Source organism: Calypte anna, chromosome 10 (genome assembly GCF_003957555.1).
Source record: "Calypte anna isolate BGI_N300 chromosome 10, bCalAnn1_v1.p, whole genome shotgun sequence".
In the NCBI taxonomy this organism is placed as follows: domain Eukaryota; kingdom Metazoa; phylum Chordata; class Aves; order Apodiformes; family Trochilidae; genus Calypte; species Calypte anna.
In genome coordinates, this window is record NC_044256.1 from 5241617 (window position 1) to 5267968 (window position 26352).

Sequence of the window (26352 nt, forward strand, 5' to 3'; positions counted from 1 at the left end):
GTTATTTACAACAGTTTAAGCATATTCCCCAAGGTCCTGACTTCCTGCTCCCTTAATTTATCAAGAAGGCTGAAGGACTGCAAAAAATAAAGGCAATTCAACCTTATTTGTAATCTGGAAGATTTTATGTGAAGGTGAACAACGAAAGTTTAGAAAATTTTCATACCTCACTATGTGTTTCTGACAGATGGCTTCCAAAATACAACAACACTTAAACTCTGTTAAAAAGGGAAGACTCACCAACAGCTAGGTTAACACCTGAAACACCTGGGTATTTCTTACTGAAGCTAACAGACAGGAGGCCCAGCCTGGGACACAGATAATGAGTTACACCACTACTAACTGACATTGTTTAATTTTTGTTTGTTTGCCCACAATTTCACCATTAATTTGAAAGACTTTGAGGTCTCACCAGAACACATCAAAAGACAGAAACTCATTATTTATGGAAGTAGATTATCTAATTCAGAATAATTGTACTGTAACAGCCCTTTGGCAGTTTTCATTCTCTGGGAAATCTGCCCTCCTTTCATAATACTGTAGAACCCCATCTGCTGTTATTGCTCATTTGCATATTAATTTTATGAGGAACAGAATTCCCCAAAACCAAACACCAGAGTTTCTCTTCTTACAACAGGAATGGAAGACCTTAGTGTCAGATGCTAACACTGATGTCTCATATAAACTACAGCTAATTCAGCAGAGGAGTTGAGCAGCACTGCACATCAGGACTATGCATGCAATGATACAGGTGGGAAAACACATTCTCAAGTGTATTTTTGTTGTGTGCTGTAATACTCAAGCAAGATCATCATGGTTTACATTTGTGTACATTACTAACTGGGTGACTAAGTAGCAATGAGCAAAACTAAAGTGACTCCAATTGCAGTCATCTGTATGTACCTACAGACATGCCTTCCATCTGGATTGCAAACTCTCACAGACGTGGGTACACAGACATACAAACTGCTAAGAGGCAAAGCAGCACTGTGACAGCCAAGCCACATGCTTCTCTTTTATACAGGCTCTTCTTAATCACTGCCACATCTCCTTGCTCTGCCATCAGAAAGCGTCCTATTCTTCCACCATGGAACTCCAAATCTTCCGTCTGATCAGGGAAATCAGACAGAGAAGTGGCATACCTTCCTTCTTGTATCAGAAAAAGCCTCTGACATACCCTTTGCTCTTGCTGTTTATGAACTACTTGCATGAATCATGGAGGAGTAAATGAGATTACACCATTTGTTAATTCGGTTGACTCATCCTGAATGGGAAAGTTATTACATTAATTTGGATTTACAATAGCTAATACCACTTTACCCCAGCCCACTTGCATCAATACAGCAAATGATAATGACTGGTTTTAAGCAATCAGGCACATAAATACATTCTGTTTTCAGTTTAATTCTATTATATTGAAACTAATGGCAGTAGTAGGTCTAAAGTCAGTCTTTTTGTAGCTTTTCTATAGTTTGTCAAATTCTTACTACATTTTGGTGAAAGACAGTAATAACAGCATTCATGATGGCAAATCATTATCATCAGCACCTTTCTCTCCACAATGTATTTCTCCTTATTTGCCTCCTTACTTCCACTACCATAATAATCACTATAACATAATTGCCCTCAGAATTTCATTGACAGAGAAAGAGTAAAATCACTTTCTCAGCAACAGTTCTATTAACTATACTTGGACAAATCAGATTAAGCAGCAATAAAGTAATATAGTTGTGTTACTAAAGAAAGACAACATACACAGAAAGTGTCTCTATATGTCTCTCTAGGTATTGTGCCACTTGCCTACTGCTTAGTGTAGTGTTCCTGGCATGCTCAGCTTGCAAAGCTTATGCAGCAGTGCTTTAAAATGGCAGGGTATTAAGTGCCAGTTTTTAGCTGCTTGAACAAAAACATTCATCTGGAAACGTATTTCAGCTAATTGTTTTAAAATGCTGAGGCTCTAGATTTAATGAATTAGCACGTCTGGCAAAGAATTTATGAGCACACACACACACACACACATATATACACTAAACTCCACGCACACAAAATTAATAGATATTCCTGGATAGGCATCAGGCTGGAAGGAGTCTGGAAGGAGTAGAACTAAAAATTACTTTTTGTACTTTTTGAATATTAGCCTTAATTTCCAGAGAAACAAGAATCAATGATCCTTTTAAAATAAGTGAAAAATTCAAAGAACTACATTTATCACTCAGATAATTTTAATTTCTCCGAACATGCAACTGTGAGGTTCCATAATGACCACTTCTCAATAAATGTAGTTCTACTCGCTCATTCTACAGCAAGACTTTTTTCTTCAGCTGTTAAAAAATTCCTAAAGCCAAGCCACAAGGCTCCCTTCTTATGCACTGTCAAAAGTAATAAAGATCTGCAGGTCAAATTATGCCCTCAGTAATATCTCAGCAGCCCATTATTAATGGCAAAGTTGCACCAGTGTAACAGAACAGGAGTATAAAAACTATCTTGCTGATAAATTCACAGGAAAACACATGCATTACACTCACACTGAGTCATACTGGTTCTGTAGTGTTTGATCAAAAAGAAGAAAAACTTCTAAAGTGTCCAAGCAATAATCCTTGCAATATCAAGTTCTTGGAGGGGTTAAACAGAAGGGACATAAGGAGTCAGTGGAGGAGACAGCTGAGGCTAAGGGCAGCATGGCAAAAACTCAATATGAAAATAGGTGAAGACACAATAGTTATAGCAGTAGTTGCTGCTTCTGCAAGAGGGTGTATCAAGCCTTCTTGCTGCAGTCCTCCTGCCAGCCATAGCTGTCACTGCAGCTGCAGCTAGCATGCAGATTTTATGACGACTCCTTGCATGCTGTTCACTTCCACCTTGGGATGTATTAGGAGAAGTTATTACGGGTCGTATTTGCATGTAAAAGGTGTGAATCTTCAGCTTTCCAAATATTCATGCCTTCCCACTGACCAGGAAGAGTATCTTAGTATTATTCTAAGCAAACTTTATGAAACCAACTACATTCAACCTTTACTATACTCTGAAATTGGCAGAGTTGATTTGGCAGTTATTGAGGACCAGTTAGAGGGGTTACCTTAATGTAAAGGTTGTTTATCTAATTTATTCTTAATAATCTTTTATTTACACACAATGGATCACACAGCATCTACATAGAGAAACTCAGTTTTATTTATAATAAAAAATACTATAGATACTAGGAACTGGGACTGATTAAGATGCAATTGCTAAAGTCAACTTACTGATCACAGCATTGCATATTCATGTATTTAATTTGCATTCAGCTGCTTGAATGTGGTAGTTGTCACCCACTGCTTGGTGGTGACAGATTGTTATGGCCCTCTTTCTAGTAAGAAATGAATATTTTAAAAAAAATAAATCAATCAAAAATCCACAGTTCACTCCTTTCATAGTGTTAAAGGGACCTCACAATTGGTGATGTTACATACTTTTTTCTAAGCTTAATTCTGCTCTCATTTAAATCAATACAGCTTACATTAACTTTGTTTTGCACCTCATGCATCATCGGAAAGCATCCTGGAGCAGGTCCAAAGGAGGGCAACCAGGCTGGTGAAGGGACTCGAGCACAGACCCTATGAGGAGAGGCTGAGGGAGCTGGGGCTGTTCAGCCTGGAGAAGACGAGGCTCAGGGGAGACCTCATCGCTCTCTACAACTCCATGAAAGGAGGTTGTAACCGGGTAGACGTTGGTCTCTTCTGCCAGATGACTTTCAACAAGACAAGAGGGCATGGTCTTAAGTTGTGCCAGGGGAAATTTAGGTTAGATATTAGAAAGAATTTCTTTACGGAGAGAGTGATCAAGCATTGGAATGGGCTGCCCAGGGAAGTAGTGGATTCTCCATCCCTGGAGAAATTTAAAAAGAGACTGGATGTGGCACTCAGTGCCATGGTCTAGCAACCGTAATGGTGGTAAAAGGGTTGGACTCGATGATCTCTGAGGTCCCTTCCAACCCAGCCAATTCTATGATTCTATGATTCTATGAAAAAAACCAACAACAACCTAACCAGGAAAAAGCCTTCCTAGCAAACCAGGATCTGAGTAATAGCACCATCTAGGGGCACCAGTTTCTCAAGTGACATTTAACCATAGATTTTTGTATAGAGCTATTTTTTAAAGTTTTATCTTCGTCACATGAAGAAGCAGTCTGAAAAATTTTTTTTTCCTTGTAGCTTGCCTTTCCACCCTGTTCTGATCACTGAAGGGTTGGGGCTTTCAATTTTCATTTCTCTGCTGTAATATAAACCCCACAAGACAATCCATCAACAAATCAAATTGATTGAAATTAGAACCACAATTTAGAATCATAACTACACTTGACACTTTTATTACACAGTCATGCTAATAGTTCTAAAGTTAGTTATTTGTGAAATTTAAGTGGTGTAATAAAGAGAATCAAACTGTGTGTTTGAGTAAAATTACTGTACCTCTTTCCTTCATTTATGTCAACACAATATTCAATAGCAAAGGCACTGTTTCTAATTCTTAAAAAATTCAAGCTTAGAAATATCAGGCAAAGTATACATGTGCAACAAGAAGCAAATCAGCTAACTTTCACAGAGAAAAGAGAGGAGGGTGCAGAGCAAGGCAATCAAATCCCATATCTTCCCACAGAACAATAAAGCATGTAGAAAAATAGCTTCCTGAAATAAAATCTTGACAGTTATCAAAAAACCTGTAGTGAATGTCCCCATAGGGCTCTTAGAATTTGAGCACTGATGTACACCCCACAATAGGGTTGCCTGAAAAAGGTCATTCTCTCTGGCTTTCAGCTCATTGGGTCCCCTTCACCATGCAGCTATGCGAGCCCTCCTCCTGACATGGAGAAAGAATCTGCAAGCACATAGTGCTGACAACCCCTTTTGGACAGAGTCCACACACAGCTCAGACAAACCAGCAAACTGCACCTAACATGGTTTTGTAGTGGTTTCCAAAACTTGCCAAATAATCAGCATGATGATAAGCAAAGCAGCACAGAGGAGTGCAGTTTGATTAGTTCATCCCTTATCTTGCAAGTTATAAATCGCTTTCAGGTGAATTGGCAAAAAGGGCATAGTGCATCACTAGATTTTAAAGTTCCTTGTAAAACTGCAGTTAAATACAAAATACCAAAAAGCAAAAGGAGAGAAAAGGACATAACAGCACTTGCTTTCTTAATCTTCAACTTTATAATGAAAAAACCTTATAATAAAAAAAAAAGCCAACAGAAAAACACACAGGCTTACATTCCATTGAAACTTGCTACCAGTAGAGAAACAGCAACTTGATAATTGGTGGATTCAGTCCCAGGTTTGGCAGACCACAGGTCAAGCTTACAACTTGCCACATTAAATCTTGGTTCCAGTATCTTTAATGACTGCCATGAGAAGTCTACTGAGGAGCTCTTTCTCTGTGTTCTGTAAATATTATTGTCAATAAATCCTAGCAGTGAGCCAAGCATATGAGAACACAACAGCCCTTAGAATTACTCTCAACTTTTCAGCACTGCAAGACTCATTCTGAAGTATTAAATAGGTGGATACTGTAATTTCCTATATAGAAGTCACATTTATTGACAGCTGATATCACTGTGTTATAATCACACTTCCATGTATTAATTGTATGTAGAACTACTTTTCAAAGGGGAACTCATGCATGCAAATCCTTAGTTTTTTATAGCATGTTACCTTTTCAAATGGCACAATTGAGGTAGAGGAAGAATACTTAATGAAAGACTATTACCAAAAGAACTGGTCATTCAACCATTGTTAACTACCACTAAATTAGTGTTTTGACCTACAAGAGGCACCTTGCTTTTTAGAGTTATATTCTTACTCTGTTAATTGCTCTATAAAGAAAATATTAAATGGTATAGAACTTGCTACAAAAATCTGAAATGCTATTAATCTTTGCTTCTGCAAACACACATGCAAGTCTGTTTGTTACCTTTTGAAACACCAGACCAGAGCTGAGTAACTGGAAAAAGAAAGTGAACCAGAAACAACCAGAAAATACTGTGTATTACTATCATCACAAGTCAGAGTCCCAACAGTATGGATCTGGACTTTAAGTCTAATGCACTATTAGACTTAGTCTGCATGAGCAGGAAATACAGATAGATAAGACTGCTCCAAGTTACAGGTATTTTAAGCATTTTTATGTTCTTTCATTCCCTAGGAACATTCCCTCTTACATAGGGCAGCAATCCATTATGACTGCAGTAACTAGTCTTAGTAGCACAATTTTTTAGAAGATTGATAGCAGCTGTTTGTAATTTCAAAGTAAATTGTTAATTATACTTCTAGTAAATGGAATGATTGTTTTATTCCCAAGGATTTGCCTTGCTTTTCACATCTTTGCAGTCTCTATTTTATCCTTTCCTTATGTCTACCCTCATCTTCTAGAAAATCAATCACCTTCTTTGTAACTGGAAGACAAAACTTACATGTATCTTTCAGAGCATCATGTCAACCTTCTCTCTCCATTTCCCCCTTCTAATGAAGTTATTTCCACACAAAAAACCCCAGTATCTCAGTCATCTTCTTCTGTCTACATAGAAAAAGAGCAAAGTCTTAATGGTCCTCAGTTTCTTCAAACATAACAAGCATGATGTACATCCTATGGCAGCTACAGCACACTTAATCATTCTGAATACATTATATAGATACCTAAACACATACAGAAAAAGCAGTGCTGCCTGTACATGTAGTCCCATATAAAGTTCATTCTACACCAGTGATGATCTTCTATACCTGAAGCTACAGCAGTAGACAGATTTGTATAAAGTATTAAATTGGGTTTCTTCTTTTTGTTTACATTATAGTACTGCTTAGCTTTGCACAATCCATAGTACAGTCTCTCCCAATGCCCTTTTGTTATTATTTGCAATAACTTTCCAACTTCACCTCTGTCAAAAATATCCTGTCATATATTGAAACAGTGCAAGATGAGTTGTTAAACAAGCATATGTAGTTAAGAACCCAAGATCAAGAAAACTTTCTTGTACGATAACAAAATACCAGCTACTGTATTTTGCTATGAATACCTCAAATCTCAGCAGTGGTGGTTGATACCAGATAACTGAATAACCCTGTAAATGATAAATTTTTCTGAAGGCAGCACTGTAAACACTGCTGGATATTCAGAATATTAATTTATAATTTTCTTGAATGAGCACTAGAGTTGCTTATTAAAACTTGATTTTTTTATTGTGATTCTAGTCACTAAAATCTAGCCTAATTATAACAATCTGAACTGTCAAGATATTAGCATATTAATAAAAAAGCTCAGACCTACTAAGGCTTATGTAAGTATTAATTATGAGACTTCGTGTGACAAGTGACACAGAGGAAGACAGGGTATCACCTGCTTTTCCTCTTGCAATAAGAAACAAGATTTAATTGAGCATTTACTGCTATAATTACAGGATCTCTGATTTATGGCAAAAAAGTATTTAGAGGAAAAAAACACTGTTGTCTAAGGTGATCCATTGTTAAGCACTGCTGTAGTTCATGTTGCAGGTTTCCAGCACCAACTTGGCTATTTAAGAATGGCAATTCTTAGGCAGTAAAACAAGTGCTTGGCAATCCTGTAATGTCTGGAGAGCTCCTACTCCCACTGTATGCTCCTTTCATCAGAGGAAGAAATTAACTTGATTCATACAAAGGCCATGTTAATGCAGTCTAGAGAGACAAAGCCAAAAGGCATTCCTAGGTAAAGCCATTTGGGCACCTGGAAAGGCAGTAGGAAATTAATAGTATCAATATTGTGAAAAAGACTTCTGATGTTCAAAACAGACTAGGATGGCACATTAGTGTGGAAGGTCTCAGCCAACACATCTGTCACAATAAATGGCAAATCCCCCTTTAATTTAGCAGACAAGAGATGGGTGTTTGATACATCCCTTCTGGGACTTCAATCTGAAGCTCCAGAAAGATTCGTATTATATGTAAGCTGCTGTTCAGACCCCAGAGGCATCACTTCTTACCTTTGCAGTCATTGAAATAAATGATTTTATGAGTATCAAAACATTTTTATGGTATGTTTCTGTAGCAATCAAAGCACTTCTGTAATAAAAAACTTACACAGCATTTATACTCTTTTGTAATACTTGAAAAATCCCTAAAATGAACTCTGCTTCTAAAAAATAAATGAGAAACTAACCCCCACATAATAACATGTGTATTTGTATGAGAAAGGAACTTCTGTCTCTAGTATTACTGTAAAATAAATGTCACTCTACCTTTTTCCTGAAAGATTGTCTCCTAGTGGTGACTAGTCATGCAGATGAAAACCAGACCATGATGGACTGAAGACACACACTCAGATCACTATACATTCAAAATATGATAAAAGCATTCTAAATTCTAGTGCATTCATTTGCTAAAGTGCTGTAACTTTTGATAAACTCAAAAAATATCACTAACACATCCTGTTCCTCATTAAATTAACACTAGTGTAGTGATTGAACCATAGGACTGAAAGCTGGTTTTTCTCCCACAAGGGAGGACACATTCAAACATAACATTGGGTAGGTAAACAAAATAATGCCTATTCTCTTTTGATGTAACATATCACTTTACTAGGGGAAAACCCCCAAGTTTTTACTTAACAGCAACAACAACAAAAAGGAGTTAACTGATGTAATCAGAGTTAACTGTAATAGGAGCTTATGCAGGCAAATGAATGCAAAAAACTACAGAGTAACAAGCACAGTTAGGTAAATCAGTAACTAAAGAGAAGGCATTCCAAATCATGCAGTGTAAACCTTGACTGATCAGTGGCTATGAGGTTACAAGACAACTTCATTTGCTTTAAGCCAGGAAGGCTGCAAGAAGCAAGTTCTCTGAAAATACAGTCTTCCAAAATATCACCAGAGGCCCAACACAGAATTATTAACTCAGACCTAACTTTTCTGCCTGTGCATATTTGGGATTCCTTCCCAGTATTTTTAACAAGTGCATCTTAATGCTATGGGGGTGTGTGTGTGTACACAGATACAAATTCAAATCTGTCACTGGCAGAGGGCAACTCCCCAGTACGCCTCCTGTCCAGCCCTTGCCATTTATGCTTAATACAACAGCTTTGACTTCCAAAGCATTACAGATCTCCTCAGGCTGCACCATTTTTGCCTATGACATATTGCCAAGTAAAGAAATTTCTGAATGAATGTCCCTCCCAATGACCCTTTAGGCTGCAGATTGCTAAATACCAACACACAGAGCACCTGTCAAAGCAATGCAAGCCCTTGCAGTGAATCTGTCATAGAAATATTAACAACAATAAATAATCTTAGAAGTATTTCACCCTTCTAGAGACAAGCAGACAAGTTCATTGTAACTCAGATTTGCAACTCAGATTTATATCAATTTGCTGTGTTTAAAGACTGCAAAATCAACACTTCTCAAACAAATCTATCCTATAAATCACTCCTGCCCTTTCTCCCACCCTCAGGTCTTTCAAAACATGCTAAAAACACTTTTGGACTTGCCCAAAGAAAGTGACAAATGTCACTAAAACCCAAACACATTATGCAATCACATATGTATAAATGGAATTTATTAATAACAGTGAAAATATGCTCTCACATTTTAGCATTACTTTATAAAATCACTTTGTGGAACTAAATAATTAAAAAATATACCCCAAGCTGGGAAAGGGAACAGCATATGCAAATTAATATCATCATCCCTTTTTACTGAGAAAGTAAAGCATATTCTGCTGAGCTTGCCTGCAATGAAAAGGGATATGAAGAAGGGCTAGATTTCTGTTAGAAAACATGCAGTTTGCATCAGAAATTTGCCCTAAATTTGTTTCTAAAATATGAATATTTTATCCTAAAATAGAAAACAATTCTAATATTTTAAGAGAAAATGGGCCTGTCTTGTTTCTGTAAATGGTCTGGATCTCATACTGACAAAGGCTGTGCTTGGGCAGCTTTCCATCAGAAAAATAGAATCACTGACATCCTTTTGCCTATTCATCTCCGCACTGAAACCTTGAGATAGCTCTCTACATAATGCTAAAAAATTCCCTCATGTTTTGACTGAGATTTGCATAAAGTCCATGAACAGGAACAAAAGGAAAACAAAAAAGTAACAGCAATAACAAAAGAATAAAAATACCACCACCAAAAGAGACAAACATACTGTTCAACTTCTTTTAAACTTCTTTAACTTCCTCTGTTCTGTCAAAACAATACAAATGTAGAAGGAAACCAAACACAAATGTTCACTGCAGCATTATCATTACCATAGTGAGGGAACAGCAGACTGGGCCAAACAATCTTACCCTGAAGGTTTAACCTCTGGTCTTGTGTACTCCAGGAACTTGGCTATGAGCCTGTTTCCTCAGTCCTGGAAACTCTGTAGCCTCATGTTTGTGTTAATGTTGAATAACTTCAAGTAGTCTGTTGCTTGGGAGCTAATTACTCCAAGTGAAGCACACTTTTTCTGATATTTTTTTAGAACAACCACCATAAGGGCACAGTGCTGCATCACGTCTTTACACTGCTTTATAGGAGTCTTTCCTTAAGACAACTGACAACACAAAAGGTTGATCTGTACATAACACCTGTTCTTCAGCAGTGGACTACAACAAACACCCCAGTTCTCTTCCACAGCATGCATAATTATCAATTATCTGTGAAAATACAGTCTGTGAAAATCTACTGCAGTCATTGTGATACCAAACTCTTGCATATAGTACTCTGGTAACAATGACTTGTAATTGTGGTTTTCTCCCATTTCAGGAATTAATTCTTACAAGGCCTCAGCAGTCATCTGCTGCATGAAATCTGATTCACATGGCTATCACACACACATCAGGTATGTTAGTAGGCATTTTTCTTTACTGTTAGGAATAGAAGATCCATTAGAAAAAGTAAGGAAGTCCTGTTGTTGAAATCCTTCTTCCATAGAGACCTAGATTTTTAAGTCCCTTAGATTTTTACACTGCTTATATTTATGGCCAATAGTCAGGGAACAGGAAAAATCTTCTCCACCAGGTTCTGTTCTGTACTAAGGCTCTCCAGTCCTCTTGTGGGAAACTTGTCACCACTGCCACAGCAACTGACTGCTGCCATCTACTGCATTCCGCCCTCTAGCAACAGCTGTTTGTATTGCAGAACTCTTTCCTTAGGCCAGTAATTTTAATTATTGTCTTTGACATATTAAAGTTACATAAAGGTGTCATATAAGATTGCCAATATTTCTTTGTTCCTCTGACTACTATTTTCCAATTTTCTTTTTGGAAAAACATTTTATCTTCAAAACTATGTATGTCTATAAGGAAGGCCTGACCAGCCTCACCTTGGACTCCATAGCCCTTGCAGACCTGTCTAGGGGCTTCATCTCAGCTCGGGCTACTAGCCCCTGCCTGAGCTCTCACAGTTATGCCCATCTCCAGTCATGAACCCCACTGACCTGGATCCAGACCAGTGGGCCAATTTCGAAAGCCCTACAGCACTATGAAAAATTAAGAGCCATAGATAAAATAATTCTAAGGTCTAGACATGAAAAAAGAGAACTGCATACTTGTTAATATTTGTAAATGCTTGTTGGAAGTCAAAATTATCTAATTAATCACTGTGCTAAAGAACTGTGAAGTGCACAACTTATTATTATGAAAGCAACATGAAATCATTATTGTATAATTTCATTGAGCATCTGATTTTCTGTTTCATTGGATCACATTTCCCAATATTTATAATAATAGTAAGAATTAATAAGTGTTGTCAACAGAAACTACTTACTTTCAGTTTCAAGCCGTATCACTGCTACTCAGGTTCTTAATGAGAAAATAATTCTACATTGCAGCCAATATAAAATATTTTCCTTTCTATGTTAATGGCTGATTCAACATGGTTAAAGGCTCTTTATGCTGAAGCTAATTTGTGTTTAAAGTTTCCAATATATCTGGCTAATACTCAAAAAAACCCCAGACTACTAAAGGAGAGCTGATGATTCACTCTGCTGCTGAGTTGGTACACTCTGATGCTGAGTATCTGCCTTTGGAATAAAAAGACCGACTTCCTTACATGGCACTGAAGACACAGAATAAGTAACAAACCAGTTTGAAAAGATGCATCACAGACAGAAAAATAATCTTCACCGGAGGAAGCTCAGAATGAAAAAAAAACTAAAACAAGACATGCATATTTTTCCACTGCAATTTATACTTGCTAGCAAGAGAGGTGTGCATTATTTCTGAAACTGGGGAAATATCCATCTTGTACGATTTCTACTTCCTGAATGCAAAAGGTTTTTCTATTTTAGTCACATTCTGCAGAGCCATTAAGTGGCATCCATCATTAATTGTTCACTGAGGCTTTAAACACAGGACAGAAGAACAGTTAAAGTTATTTAAAACAAGAGTTAGAAAGACTCTTGATGGCTTTTGAGTCTTTTCACTTCCCATAGACCTTCTGCCTGTAAAAAATAAAGGAGCCAAACTAGCTAAAGCGATCTTGCATGTTACTGATTTAGATAACTGGCTTCAAGACAGAAATTTTAAGTCCCTCTGGGAAGCTGGCAGAAGCTAAAGGATAAGCCTTCCATTAACCTCTGCATGCATTTTAACCATAATTATAACAGTTACCATGCTATTTGGGGAAAAAACACACAATTCCATGTTAGGTCATGACTATAAAAAAAGCTTTTATCACCTGTTAAACTTCTGTTACATTGCAAATCCCCCCTCAATTTGAGAATTTTCACTGAGCCTGAGGAGAATTTTGGGACTGACCTGTTAACATTCACCTGAACTTTTAAAAATTCAAGTACTTTTTTGTCCTGAGACAGAAATGTGTACACAAGAATATTACAAATTTCAGACAAACATATCATCTTATGCACACTTTTCATGTCAGTATACATCTGTCAATAATCATTTAGATGACAATAGGAAGAGATCAGAAATTTGAGGAGTGATTTTAAGATGCTTCAGTACTTTATAAATCGACTATGCATTTGCTATTTATATAACATGTGCCTTTAAAGGAACTTCAGCTGTAAATCATGATCCTGATGTGCAAAAAATAAGAAAAAACACGAAACAAGAAACATCTCTGTGCAACTGATTCTATGAACTACAAGACAAACAAGTAGCAAAAGAGACTGAAAGCAAACAAGAAAAAACCCAAGGATATCACACTAAAAATTTCTGACAAAGAAAAGATTTGAGCTCAGAAGTCAAAAGAACAAGGAAATCTAAGGCTTAATAAAACAAAAGGATGGTTTTATACACCCAGTGTAAATACAGTGGTGCAGATAAGAGCAGAGTTGCTTTAATCAACTTTGTTATGTAGTACTGGGAAGTAATACCATATATTGTAACTTAAAATTTAGGTTCCAGAAAATATTCTTTTGATGGAACACAGCAACTCAAATGAACTAAAGGAAGATTATAGCTTTTGAAGCTTCTGAGGTGCATGAGATTTACTCATTGTATTTTTCAGTTACTGTATGCCCCATGAATGTGTTTGAACTCTGCAAATGAAGCCACGCTTTGGAACACTCATGTAAGCCAATAATCCATTGTTTTACAGTCAGTTGTTCCTTTCATAGGCATTGTTCTTAAAAAAAAGACAGAGAAACCTATGACTACATTAATATTTAGTATACAAAGGTCTATAATACAGGCAGAAAAAGGCAAGACCCTACAACTGAAACTGAGTGTCACTGTCCAATGCTCACAAATTCCAGTTCTACAGAACTGATTTTCTTGTCAGTTCCCAAGTTCTGAAAGTACAGTCTAGTCAGACAGATGTTAAGATGGACACAGGGAAACAGAAACACAATAAATAGCCCAAATATATCACATAATAGCAAAAACATCTTTTGACATTATTTGATATATATTTGATGATACCAAGGTTTATTTAATAAGGAGGATATTACCAGAATTCAGAAACAGGAATCCTGGCACAAGAAATCTAATATCAGGCAGCCTTAAAACTTACCACTACATCATTAGTTTAATCTAAATGGTTTGCAAATAAACTAGAAATCCAAATGAAGGCTGCAAACAATGATTAACCCACATGTTCTTTCTCAACACATTAGGCTTTTGATTAATTTTGAAGAAAGGGTGAAATACAGCTCTCCAGAATTCACACTGGAGTCAGCATACTTAATTAGCTATTTAAACAGATTTATTTTGGTTTTTTCCACGGTTGTTTTTTTTCTTCTCCTCCTTCTGAAAGCTTCATGTTTACCCAAATCTTTCCCATATCCCAATGAGCTTACTGACACCTTTCCTGCGGGTTCACTTAAGATTGTTTCATCAACTGTAAACACATATTTCAGAGCACCTTCACAAAACTGCACTTTTATCATATTCAGAGCTCTACTGTGTCTTAGATGAAAGTCCCCAATAAATCTTATTTTTAGCATGACTTTTTATTTTGTTGCCTAAGAAAAATACAAAAAATCTCCCATTCCTATTCCCTATATTCACCTTTCTTCACTTTGAAATCCTGAAAAAGAAATGGAAGTTCTACATGTTCATCTTGACAGAATTCAGGAGTTTCATCCTTTCTGTTAAAGAGTTAAGCTGTAAAGGTAGTTACCAGTCTGGACAGAAGTCTTCTTTTCAACTACGATAAATGACCTTAATTCAATTTGCACCAAAAATCTCTACAAATAAAAGGATGGAATTTTGCATCCGCAAGAGTAGACTCTTGCCAAAGGAAATCACCTCAGCACCTCCAGAAATGCTCTCCTCAGGACCTTTGATTAGCTTTGTGATCTATCTGCACAAATATGGCTTCAAGGTAACATGTGATCCAAGATTTATGTAAATTTTCATTTAATTTAGCACAGCACATTCAATATAACATTTTCCAGTCACCACCTACTTCAGAAGATGCTGTAGTCACCTAATTTACTCTTCCATCCCTAGAGACTCAGTGCTTAGTATTCTAGTCTTATACTTCCAAAATACAAGACTGCTACTTGCTTTGGTATGCAAATCATAGGAGTCAGGAGACAAAAACATACAAAATAACAAAAATGAGGTAGCTAATTATGTTTTCTGTGTTTCCTGTTTACACACATCTGCCAAAAAATAATTTTTTTCAACTGTGGTGTTTGTGCAATTGTTATTGCAAGAAAATTTCTTTCATAAATAAAAGTCTGTTTATTCCAAATAGCTTACTCACAAAGCTGCCCATTGCCTCCAGATGTACTTTCAGAGATGCCATTTCAAGTTCTAATGCCTGCTTACATGTTATCATTTGAAAAGAAAACATACCATGTCAAGCAGTTCTCAGATGGATTCCTTTCAGGTAGGTTAAGCTGCTGTAGAATGTAGATTACCACACAGATTACTGTTATTTGAATGATCATTCATTCACCTACTGATTCCATGGAAAAAAATAGGTCATAATTTCTGACTCAAGCTATTTGCTTGTAGGACTCAATTGTTATTGTTTATTCATGCGAGTCAACAGGCTTGAACTGCTAGGATTCTTGTGACAGATTGCTAGACAATAAAAAGAAAGAAAAAAATGCCACTAAGTTTGCCAAAAAAAGATCAATTTGTAATAGACACAAAAGAACATACTCAGATTTAGACTAACCATGTGCTATGCAGGCTGCAGGTAGAGATGTGTAACTAATACTGGCATAAAGGACATGCTGTCATACAAGGTAAAGAGCCCCTTTAAACCCTCCCCTCAAAAAACCAACCCAACTTGGTCTGCTCAGTCCTCCTTCCAAGACTCATTATCATCTGCCCTTACCAGTAAAGCCTGCAAAGAATACCCATGCACACCCTGCTACAAATTCTGTGAAACTTTGGGCCAGCATTTTTTTACATTGATAATTTTAGCAGTACAGAAGTATATAAACTTATATGACTAATTAAATATGCAATTAAAAGATTATATTTCTTTTAGTATTTTGCCAACTTTTGCTCCCCACCCCCAACCCCTGCAGGACAGCCATTCTTGAAAATTTTACTTTCACATAGATCTATATGGCACATAACATTATTTTACTGACAGAAGCTCAGATAATTGTATGAATCCATGTCTTCCTCTACAGAAATGAAACTCACCTAGTGTCTTTCCCTTTCTTCCCTCAATACAAATCCTCAGTACAACTTTAAGTTTGCTTTATCTTGACAGTGAATCGGAATGCACCAGCAGAACCAACCATGATGTTAATCAAATTTAGACTCACTCAAAAACAAGAGTCCAACTGTTGAAGAGATACTGTCACTTGTCTTTGACAGAAGATCTATTTTACTATCATCCATCTTAAAGATCAAGAAATAAAAGCCACATTCTTACATACACTCCTGTGAATAACATTCAATGGTGCCAGAAGTGAGCTACAATTTTGCTAAAAAGGTGAAAAAAATTCAATCTAAATTACCTCTAGAGAGAAAGTTACACGTGACTTGATCTCACATGAAAAAACGCAGAGGATTTCTACTAAGTTCACATGACAAAAAATGGGGGGGAGAAACTGAAAAAAAGTCTCTCAAATCTTTAAGACTGCTTTGTTCCTTTGTTTTCTACCAAGGAATGGCACTTCTCAGTATCTTCTCAGTAGGGGATTGTCTCTTAGGCATGACCACTGACATATCTAAAAAAACCCAAACAGTAAAACTGACTCATCTGAAAAAGTATAAAAGCTATCAAAAGCTACAAAAAAAAATCAGTGAGTTTGCCAAAGATATCTTTTTTTGTAAAAATGTACTTTTTTTCTTTAAGCTAGTGAAAAACTTTGAATGAAAAAACAGGTCAGTTAACCACTCTCAGTGACTTGCTGCACAGCATTCCTCCATCACTAACAGAACCCAGCTGGGGCTTCTCCACAGTCCAATAACACCTAATCTTTTAAACCACAGTCACAGCTGATTCTGTTTCCCTGTTCTTGGCACTGATGACAGCTCACCTTGAATCTTGTGTTCAGTTCCTTCTCACTAAAAGAAGGACATTAAGGTGCTGGAGTATCTCCAAAGAAGGGCAACAAAGCTGTTGGAGGGGCTGGAGCACAAGTCTTCCAGGGAGTGGCTTAGTCTTGTTTAGCCTGAAGAAAAGGAGGCTTAGGGGAGACCACCTCTCTCTGCAACTACCTGAAAGGAGGCTGTGGCAAGGTATCAGTCTCTTTTATCAATAACAAGCAATAGAAAAGGAAATGGCCTCAAGGTAGGTCAGGGGAGGCTTAAGATAGATATTTGGAAATATTACTTCACTGAAAGGGTTCCCAAGCACTGGGAGACGTTGCCCAGAGAAGTGGTTGAGTCACCATTACCAGAGGTATTTAAAAGATGTGTAAATGTGGTGCTTGAGGACATGGTGTAGCAGTGATGTTGGCAGTGCTGGGTTAATGGTTGGAATTCTCAAGATCTCAAAGGTCTTTTCCCACCAAAATGATCCTATGACTACAGTTCTATGTATCTGCCAAAATCAACTGATGGCACACTGGTACAAGAGGCAAATAAAAAAAATCTGAACTTCATCCATTTAAAAAAATACCTGCCTTCCATTACTCAGGACCCTAGTACTTTCAGTCCAGATAATCAGTTCCAGGGGAGCATACCTCAGGTTCATAAATTACTTATATAGGCGTTATCATGCCACTTAAAATAATGACATTCTTTTTCTCCTTGTGAATTTGCCCGAGGCAAAGATGTGAGCCAATCTCCATCTCAAGTATTTATCTGCATTAACTGTCTTTTGCTATGACTTCATTCTTCCTTCAGTTTTAATTTCTAGAACAGTCATTTGAAAGAAATTTCCATTATCTACTAACACATCCAATCCTCTGAAAGGGATTGCTTTTTAAAGCAAATTGACTACAGATTATTTCACTACATATAGACATGACCTCAGATTTAAGGAATGTAACAATTGCAAACACATAGTACCCTGAATAGTTAAAAGCTACCCCCAACAAAAGGGAGAGATTTGTTTTGTAAGGCTGCTTAGCCAGCTGTAATTGGAGACTGCTGCACAGAGCACCTTCTATCACCATTACCACTTCCAAATTCTTGAGGAAACACAAGGTAACAAGGCTCACAAATGCAGAAGTCTGTCACTGGGATTACTATCGTACCACTGCATCCAACTAAGAGCTCTAAGAATGCTAATTAGAACTTCCACATTAAAGCAATATGCTTATTAGCATAAATAAGTCTGTCATTAGAAGATGAGATACAGATTGTGTTAATTTATTCATGTTATAAACCTGATATTTTTTTTTAAGAGAAAACCAAATATGTAATGAATTTTTAAAAGAATATATAGAACCATGATGGCTTGGCTAGCCCCAGAGAGCAGCCAAACACCTACATAGCCACTCACTCACACCTCTCTGCTAACAGGACAGGGGAGAAAACAGGAAGTAGAAAAGGGAGAAAATTCAAGGCTTAAAACAATTACAGGAAAATTGACTTTCCAATTACTGTTGCAAACAAAACGGATTTAATTTGGGAAACTTAGTGTCACTTAACATTTTATTTACTGATTCAAGTATTCTGAAACAAAGATGAAGAACAGCTATATCAACACTCATGGAAACATTTTTACTCCTCCTTTCCCAGGCACAACTTCAATTCCAGACACCCCATCTTCATTCTCTTACCTTCCCCTCTAGTCTCAGCTCCCCTGGCAGCCCTGCAGGTTGGTGCCTCTTGGTGTCTCTAGAGGTGCTACCTGCCCTGGTGTGGGTGAACCACATGCCACAGTCCCTTCAAAGACATTAACAGCTCCACCATGGATCATCTCCTGGTACTCTGGCATTATTGTTCCTCTTTCAGGGCATTTTCTGTACTTTTAAAAGTGTCCTCAGAGGCCAGGTCAGCTTCACTAATGGGCTCATACATGTCCTGAAATGGGTCCATTGTGAAGGGAACATTATCTGGCACAGTGCAGCCCCTGGCCCCTTCTCACAAAATTTTAACTCCTCCCTCCCCCTCACAACCAAAAGCTTGTAATTTATGCCCAGAAAACCCCAGACTACCGAGATTTTTTTTTTCTCTTGAAGTCTTCCTGCCTGCCTTTGCAATGGTTAGTATGATTATTGGTTGGAATGTTGGAACTTGCATTCAGAGCCAGTCCCATTTATTCTCTTGGCTCTCCCTGCCTACATTCAGGTGTCCTTCACTGATACAAAAGTCACATTGTGACTTGGCTCCAGTCCATCTGCCCTGCCAAGGTCAACAATATCTAAAATCCTACTGAGAAAGGAATGAAGCATACCTCTACACAGCAGAATTCCCCATTCCTTAATTCTAAATTCTAATTTCAAACAGTTCTTAATTATTCACCAGCTTTCTGTTAAAGAAATGTACTATGTAAACACAGAAAAGCTCCCTTTTTTAATAAGTTCCTGGTTGCACTGATCCATTACTGCACACATTTTATAGCAATTTATTCTTCCCCACCATCTTCTGAGCTACACCACCAGCAGCCTACAAGGGAAGAGAGCCTTTGCTATACCTATAAAAGCAAAAATGATCCTTGTGACTGTAGTGCTCTCAAGTCCTAGGAAAAAATGTTACAAAGATCAGTTCTTCCCTCAGCATCTATATTCTACCAGGCTTTGCACATAGGAAACATCTTATAAACCCTCACCAAATGTTCATTTCCTGACCCACCCACACGTTGCATATCACCTCTACTCCCCCCACATAAAATCATGGAAATGGAAAAATTATATGATTCCTAATCTGTTTCCTGTGGATATAAAAAAAAAGGTATTTCCTTTATGCAGCAATTTGGGTTTTGTGACACGTTCACTGCACCAGTGCCCCTGCCCAGATGACCAGTAGGCCCATATGGACGTGAAATTGATTTTTGTTTTGTAATAATCCAAAATTCCACACTGAGAGAAAAGAAAGCAGCAGAAAAAAAATATATATACACTGACATTACTCAGCTCAAGAATACTTTTCACCTTTCCTTTCCAGGGAAACTGCCACAGTCACAGCTGACTAATCACATAGCCATTATGTGACTTGTTGCCCTGTTTTCATAGTGCTACAGCAATAATCAGATAATTAGATTTTCTAACACCCACACATTACAAAGTTGATTGATGCTTTTCCCCAACTCCTCTCATCAGTTCTGCTACTGCTGCTGGCAAGTCTTGAGTACATTCTGGTCATAGATAAGCAATTGTATTTCACATCCTCTCAAAGAAAACAGATAGCTGTTGAACCTTTTTTCTTTTTAAAATTTTGATCTTGCTAGAAAAATCAAAATTTGTTGAAACATAAATAAGGGAAACATGCTTCAAAGGACCATCTAAGACTTTTATATATATTTTTATATACCTTTTGATTCAGTACAGTAGCAAGACAGTTTTCTGGACTTAGAAGTAGAGGAGTCGTTGCTCCTTTCAGTCTTCATCTCACTCTTCCCATAGGAACACACTGAGCCACATCAAGAGGTGCCTAGCATCCAGCTTAAGTTTTGCCAACCCTGCCTCATTTGGGCTTCCTGCCCCAACCTCCCTTCACCCTCCATCAAAAAGGAACATTCTGCAGGCAAAACAAAACAAGAACCCATGGAAAGCAGCATAAGATGACAAGGGCTGATATTAAGCCTTTTTGAGTAGGGTCCAATTCCAACAATTCAGAAGTCAGAGACTTTACGAACCATATTCTTTACTTAATATCACTCAATAAACTTATTTTCCATTAATTTACTTAACCTTAAGTAGTTTTTTAGCATTTGAGCATGTTTTGGAGAAGGAGTTTCATAGCAATGAAATAGCACTTTCTTCTGTTTGAGTATACCACCTTCATTATATATTCCCTTAGTTATGAAAAAATACCAATTATACCTTTCTCTTTTGCATTACTTTACAGATCTTTATCAACATCTCATCTTTGTCTCAGTTTTCCAGCCTTTCCCGTCAACTACAACTCTCATGGAGTTCTCTGTTCCTTTCCCAGCAATTCCAGACATTCACATTGCTTCACAGAACAGTAGTAACATTAGCTACTCCTGAAGAGATAATGGTCAGTTCATGGCTCATTGCCTCATATGCAACATTAGGATTTACCTATCCATAGGGATCACTTAAAATTCAATGTAGCTCAACATAATCTCACATTTAAGTTTTTGGAATTCTACAGCCTTTACCACTATAAATTATTCAGTATAATCAGCAATTCTGACTAAATTTTCATTCTCTTACTAAGCCTCTTACACAGATACTGTATTCTCAAACTACAGCCCTCAAGTTCAGTCACTGATGTATTTTCAAAATTGTACAAGACAAACTGTCCTCCTTGATAAGCCTGTGTCAATATTCACAGAACTACTTATTCCCAGGGGCTTGTCTGAGCTTAATGTTGTCACTGATTCAAGGATTAAAGCAAACCCAGTAAAGACAAAATAAAGCAATTCATGCTGGAGCTATGTGGGTGCAGCTCCTGTGAGCCCTGTAGAAGTTATGAACACTGATGGACAAAAAGACATTTGGGAGAACATGCCAAGATCATTTTTCACATAAATTATCCTTACACAGAAAAAAATATGCTTTCTGAGATAGAGAATACTCAAGTAAAAATGATGAAATGAAGCAGTATATCATTTTTGTCATCAACCATAAAAATCTTGCACAGGAATACTAGTTGTAAAGTAAGTTTGACTATAATCAGTTGTAGTGTCTAAGAAACACAATCACAGATGACAAACTCAAGTTAGATCAGCTACCACACTGCCCTGGTAAACTAGAGCAATTTAAATGCTACAGTAAGAAAACCAACAGAAGATTCACTTTTTTAATAAACTTAAAATCAAGCAAAGCAAATAGCCCCTAAAAGATATAGTCACACTTTCAGAAAATTAAAATTAACTAACCATGGTTTAAAATGGCCTGTGAAAATAACCTCCCTGAAACACACAGGAAAACAACACACACACACACAAATCTAGTATTTGCACTAATGATTTGTAGTAGTTTCATAGCTTATATAGCACTGAAAAAGCATCTTCTCCTGTTTGAGCATACCACCTTCATTATATATTCCTACTTCACAAGCACAAGGAAAAGTTGCTTTTGTGATGTGGGAGGCAAGTACAAATACTCTATCATCTCCAGTTTTAGCTCTTAAAGCTGAGGGCCCCAATGTGAGAATGTGTATTCAGTACACCAGGCATAGTTCGTGCAGAACAGCCTTCGAATCATACCCGATACAAGGATTGGTGTTAACATCCAATAAAGAGTAAATAAACGATATACTACAACTAGTTCAAACACTCAAGAAATAAAACCCGATCACTGACAAACTGCAGTTAAAGATTGGCATTAAGAGCCACTTAAGAGCTTATGAACTTGCCAGAGATATATCTATGCGGCATCAACCCTCCTCATAAAGCAATCTCCTGTAAAGTGATGAATATCGTCATTTAACTGAATTGAAACATCTTGAAAAGCATATGAAACATTAAATCACCAATCCCAAATTTGTGGACAGCTTAATCTGTTGCAACTGTAACATTAGGAGACATTAACAGCAAAATGGCTACAATTGTTTCAATGCAACTTGGAGTTCATGAACTTAAAATTAACCTTCAGCCATTTGAGACACAAGACATACAACAAACGTCTGCTTTTCTCAGATCAAATGTAAGATAAGCACAAATTTAGATAGCTGTGAATACCTATGGATTTTCTTGGAACTCACATTTGTAAGACTGCATAAGCATACAGATATGTGCTTATACTAAATTCTGAAGATCTGGGCCCCTAAGCATTCTTTTTTGAGCCAGCATCTTTCCTGCCAAAATTCAGTGACAGAAAGGTTCAAGATATTGCTTGTGGGGGATGGGGGGAGCAGAATCTGGTAAATTGAATAAATTCTTATCTTTACAAGTTAGAGATTCTTTTACATATTGCCATTGCAACGTCAAAGTTCTAAGATTAATTTTTTTCTATGTGCTTAAGAAATTTAAGCTGTCTATTATACCAGTGAAGCACATTATTAAATAAAATCTGAAGAAATTTCCCCAAGCACTTTATCCCCTCCCCAGCAATTATGCAAGTATCAGGCTTTTGGAGTTAGTCAAGAAGATGCGTAGGAATCTGAAGCTTGAAAGTCAAAGACTAAATAAGAAAAAAAACCCCACACCCAGCAAATCTCTAAGAGAGAAAAAAAGCAAACCACAACAAAAAGCAACAATTCTGAGTCATCAACTCATGCCACAAATTATCAGTATTAAATTCAAGTAGGAAATAGGAGCAGTTATATGGATGATGTGCAGCAAAATGTTCTGAGTATTTTTTAAGATATTAAAGTTACACGATTTTAGCAACTGAACATCTGGTTCATCAAGCATGCTACATGCAATTACACTTTTAGATTTTAACTGCAAGATTTATGTGTTGTACAATTCTTGATGGAAATTGATTTTACTGTATAGTCTCCTCTTGAGAAGACTTGATTTACATTTGTAATACACTGTTCTTCCCTTCTTTAAGCAACATTTAAAATCAAGTATTTCTTTCTACCCGTTAAGTAATGTTTAAGCAATGGCTAATGGAAGCACATTACCAGTGCACAATTTATCTTTTCTCATTCTTCACTACCCCACAGATGATAACATGGAAAAAGTACTCCCTTTTTTGTTACTAATATAGGGATGTTTGACAATTCTACAGGGTGTAACAAGGCTTGCTATCAAATAAATGCCAAGCAGCAGATGCTAGTGTTACTTTCGGTAGGAATTAAGTCTTAACCACATTCCAAATATGCACCAATGTTTGAGTTCACTTTTCCCAATTTCTGCACCTTGGAAGTCCATATTTGCTTACTCACTTGTCACTTCAATTTTCCCTGTCAGAAGAGTCAGAAACTTGCCCTTTAACCTGAAATCCTAGGGCAGTGACAGGCCTCCAGGGCCCAGGACTCTTGAGCAACACTCAAATATTCAGTGATTTGTGCATCCAAATAGAAGTAACTTTTGTGCTGCGAGGTAGTAGAGAAGTCTAAAACTCCATTGTTAACACCAGACTGAATTTAGTCCTCATAGCAGCTACCAGATTTGTCTTTTTTGAGCAGCTGAGCCCCAATGAACATCTATATCTCACCAGCCACTGGACCTTTTATTAATGGTGCATTGGGGCTGGGGAAGGGCGACAGACACTTGCTAAATTCTATGTGAGGTCAACTTGACAAGTATTATTAAACATACAAAGAAAAAAAAAACTACAAGGTTTTCATAATAAAAGGAAATAAAAATGTACAGCACTTTCATTTGTGGACATTTTGTCAATCTTGTAAAGTAATTTGTAAAGTAATTAATTCAATCACTGCTGAAATAATGTCATATCGTCACCCTTGACAAAACCTCAAATATTTCTAGCAAATGGAACTGAGCACTGAATTGTCTTATAAACTGATTTTTATTACTTACTGTTTCTGTTAAGGTGGCTTGTTTGGTACACCAAGCTCTGCTTGACAAAGCCATGCATTTAGAAGATTATACTGAACAGTCTAGACAGTCAGAAATATTTGCAACACAGAAAAATCACTCTCTATGAACAGTATGCAACTGCATTTCAGTTTGTGATTCAGTTTGTGATTGGTGACACTTCACCAAATACCATGCATAAATTTCCAAAGAACTAATTTCAGTTAAATTTAACACTCAACATCCTGACAGTCTTCCCAGGGTGCTAAGTTTAGCTAGATGAAAATACTGAAAATACTTATCAAGACTCAAGTAATTTTCAAAGAATGGCAGATTTTAGTTTGCAATGAATATTAATAAACTTAAACTGAAAAAATAAAACTGTCCTACTTTAGTAAAAAGTGACTTTGTATCTCATGTGGAATACTATGAGGCTTTAGAGCCAAACTGAAAGAAGCAAATGAGCTGACAGCTACTTTCAAGTATTGTATTGCATTTTTATTCTGAGTGATAAAGATAAAAAGAAAGATGCAGATGCTGTATCACATGCAGCGATGCCGCTAGCATTACTATCAATGAATCCAAGATGTCCTATGCTGAATTATATAGTGTATCCTTCCAACACAGGACTGAAAATATGCCATATATACTGATATTGTGCTAATGGGCAGAAACTACAACTCTACAGCTGGAAGCAAGAGAAAGCAGTAATTCCCATTTCTTTCTTTTCTGAAAGAAAAATCACAAGTTTTCAGCAGCAGAAACAGCAACTTTTACAGCACTCTTGGTCAGACAGGGCTCATGTAGACACCCAAATGCATCAGCCTTTTTGCTACAAAAATTCATAATCACAATGGATTTACTGTTCAATTTTAGTATCATATTGAAGTACAAGGAAAACCTTCAACTTGGGAATCATAGGACTATGCTAAAATGCTAAAGGTTCTGATATTGCAAAAATCACACAACAGAAAGTCTGTATTTTCACATAAACACTAGAAATTCACACCTAAATAGCAGTTTGTGAAGGCACGTTATTCAAGCAAAACAGCTTTGGATTATATTTCTCCTGCTGCTGAAGAGGAAGTGTCTATGGACTGCAAATTCAGCCTGCAAAAGATACAGATGGCAGGCAAGGAAGATGATAGACTAAATGAGTGTAGAAGAGTGGTGTTAAGCAATACAGGCCTTAGGCTGAAAAAATATATCTAAAGTAAAATGTCAAGCCTATGGTTTCCCAAGCCAAACAGCCCTGTTCAGCTCCAGCATGACAAGAAAAAGGGTTTGTACATAATGCACAGAGGTGTCCAGAAAATACAGTACTGAAGGATCCACTTCTCATAAGTGGGTAATGGATAGAAGAATGCACCTCCTATTAATACATTTTTAAAAAAATCCCAAACCAAGCAAAAAAAACCAAAACCAAAACCAAATCAACCAACCAAACAAAAAAAAACCCCACCAAACACAAACATATCCCTGAAGTGGGACGTTGGCATATTAATATCACTGAATGACAAACCTACTGTTGTTTCATAACAGAACAATTACTCATTAAAAGCTCATTAAAATGAAAAGCAATTGAATGTGCTCATCAAGGAAAAGTTGTATAACAGTTTCATCTACTTGCCCACTCCTGCCTGATTTCCAGTGAAAACAACAGTCTTTCCTGTGAGCATCCTCCTCTACTTCTAAATATGCCTGTTTGCCAAAATTTAGTACAGCTTATATTTATTTCACATGACACAGAACACTTAAGAGAAACAGAATCACTTTATTATTCTTACCATTACTGCTCTATTGTACAGTCAAGAACAAAAAGAGTTTCAAAAGACTGCTTAGTTTACCTTTCTGTCCTGAGGCAAGCCTCAAAAATAGACATCTGTCTAAACCATCCTTATCCTTCAACAATTTCACGATATTCCCACTAGTCAGAAGATAAATCTGTTCTTTACAGATCATAAATGCAACCATCC